This window comes from Vigna radiata, chromosome 5 (assembly GCF_000741045.1).
Source record: "Vigna radiata var. radiata cultivar VC1973A chromosome 5, Vradiata_ver6, whole genome shotgun sequence".
Taxonomy (NCBI): Eukaryota; Viridiplantae; Streptophyta; class Magnoliopsida; order Fabales; family Fabaceae; genus Vigna; species Vigna radiata.
The window spans coordinates 12957113-12959959 of record NC_028355.1 but is presented as its reverse complement, the minus strand read 5'-3'; positions in this window follow the sequence as shown (position 1 = coordinate 12959959).

Sequence of the window (2847 nt, the reverse complement as noted above, 5' to 3'; positions counted from 1 at the left end):
CGGGCTTAACCCCTTACCGCCCGGCCAAGTTGACAGGATAATTCCATTCGTCAACTTGGACTTTTGCGCGAGGCCTTGGTTTTAACCTTTTAGCTCTCGGCCAAGGGGACAGGATAATTTCGTTCGTCCACTTGGGCTTTAAATGAATGAAGGATGGTGATAGTGCGTGGGAATGAAATTTTCTCCTTTCTCATTGAATTTGGATTGTGTGAAACACTACATGCTCAGCTAAAATAAAGTTTAAGATGTGACGCATTCCAAGTGTTGGTAACTTGCCGGCCGTCCAATCGAGTGAGGCGGTATGCGCCGTTGCCTAGAGCTTCTACAACCTTGAACGGTCCTTCCCACTTTGCTGCGAGCTTGCCATGAGCTGCTACCCGTCGAGCTTCTCCGACCTTTCTCCATACTAGGTCTCCTTCATGGAACTGGCGCGGACGGACTTTGGTGTTGTACTTGCGTTCCACCATGCGCCGACATGCTTCTGCCCTTAGCACAGCCCGATCGCGTCGTTCTTCGATCGTATCAAGTTCGACCCGTAGCTCTTGGTCGTTTATCTGGAGATTCTCGATGTTTCGTCGCAAGGACGGTTCACCCAATTCGACTGGTAACATGGCGTCGGTACCGTACGTCAAGTTGAAGGGTGTTTCTCCAGTCGTACCGTGTGGGGTGCACCGATATGCCCAGAGGACCTCGGGTAAGTGGTCTGCCCATGCTCCTTTCTTATCTCCTAATCTTCGTTTGAGCTCTGCGACAATGGTCTTGTTAACTGCTTCAGCTTGTCCGTTCGTCTGAGGGTGTTCTACCGAGCTTGTGGCATGTTTGATGCCCAATTCTCTGAAGAATGTTTCCAGCCCTCGGTCAACGAATTGCCTTCCATTATCGGTGACGATCGTTNGAGGCANGCCGAACCTGCAAATGAGTTTCCAACAGAACTTTTGGACCTGGGAGGCCGTGATGGTGGCGANGGGCTCGGCCTCTACCCACTTCGTAAAGTAATCGATGGCCACCAGCAAGAACTTGCGCTGCCCGGTGGCCGGGGGGAATGGTCCGACGATATCCATTCCCCACTGAGCGAACGGCCAAGGGGAAACGATGGTGTGCAACTTTTGTGAGGGGGTGTGGTGATTGTTGGCATGGGCCTGGCATTGGTTGCACNGACGAGTGAATTCTGCCGCATCTGCTTCCATCGTCGGCCAGTAGTATCCTGCTCGTAGTATTTTAGCCTTGAGTGCTCGCCCGCCCGTGTGGAAGCCACATACTCCATGATGTAATTCGCTCATTACGTACTGTGCCTCGTTCTCTGCCAGGCATTTGAGTAGAGGTGACGAGAAACCGCGGCGGTATAAATCGTGACCGATCATCATGAACCGGGCGATCCGTTTGGAGTCCGCTGGGGACAAGCCCTCTCCATCGTCTTGCTTGCGTATTAAGCTCCGGATTTCGGTCCTCCAGTCGGTGGTGTTGTTCGTGCAGGTAGCTAAACATTCGACCGAAGGTTGCAGGAGGACCTGCCGGATGACGGTCGTGAGCTGTCCTTTCTCCTTTCCAGTACTGAGTTTGGACAATAAGTCGGCCCGGGTGTTCCGTTCCCGGGGGATGTGCTCGATTTTCACATTATCGAACCCTTCCACCAAAGAACAAGCNTGGTGATAGTATTTTAGGANGTGGTCCTCCCGTACCTGAAANTNACCGTTCATTTGGCCGACTACCAGCTGCGAGTCGGTGCGGCAGGTCACCTTGCGGGCCCCCATGTCTTTGGCCAATTGTAACCCGGCCAGTAGGGCTTCGTACTCCGCCTGGTTGTTTGAAGTTTTGAACTTGAAAATCAACGAGTGTTCTATTAGAAACCCGTTGGGACCTTCGAGGACGACGCCCGCGCCNCTAACCGTACGGCCNGACGCCCCATCCACGTACAATAACCATTCTTCATGGCCGACCATCGGTATTTCTGCTGCGAAATCCGCCAGATGTTGTCCTTTGACGGAGCCCCTTGGCTCGTATCTGAGGCCGAATTCGGATAGTTCTACTGCCCAANCTATCATCCTTCCGGCTAGATCGGGTTTCCGCAAAATTTTCGAGACTGGATGGTCGGTGCGCACGACCACCTGGTGACTTTGGAAGTATTGGCGCAATCTNCGAGATGCATGGAGGAGGGCTAAGGCCACTTTCTCCACCTGTTGGTATCGAGTTTCAACGTCGGTCAGTGTCCGGCTGACGAAATATATGAGTTTGGGCGTGGGTTTCTCTTGCAGCAGGACGNCACTGACCGCNGTTTCAGAGAGCCCCAGGTAAACTTGGAGGTCCTCGCCGGGGGAGGGTCTGTTCATGATGGGAGGTTGGGTAAGGACGTCTTTGATCGCCCGGAAGGCGGTCTCACAGTCGTCGTCCCAACTGTTGGCTGAGGCTTTCTTCATCTTCTTCAGGATAGGAGCCGCCCGCTCCGCTAACTTNGGTATAAATCGGGATAGTGCAGTCAATCGACCCACTAGTCTTTGTACCTCCTTTATCGTCCGGGGGGTTTGCATCTCCAGCACCGCCCTGCATTTATCCGGGTTTGCCTCAATTCCCCGGGACGTTAGCATGAAGCCCAAGAATTTTCCGGCCGCCACTCCAAACGTGCACTTGGCCGGGTTGAGTCGCATCCCATACCGCCGCACCTNTTTAAACACTTCCTCCAAATCTCGCAGATGTTGGGCCCCTTCGTCCGATCGGACGACCATGTCATCGACGTAGACGTCCAGACAGCGACCTATCTGGTGAATGAAGATTTTGTTCATCAAGCGTTGGTAAGTGGCACCGGCGTTTTTGAGCCCGAAGGGCATGACTTCGTAGCAGAAGTTGGCTTGA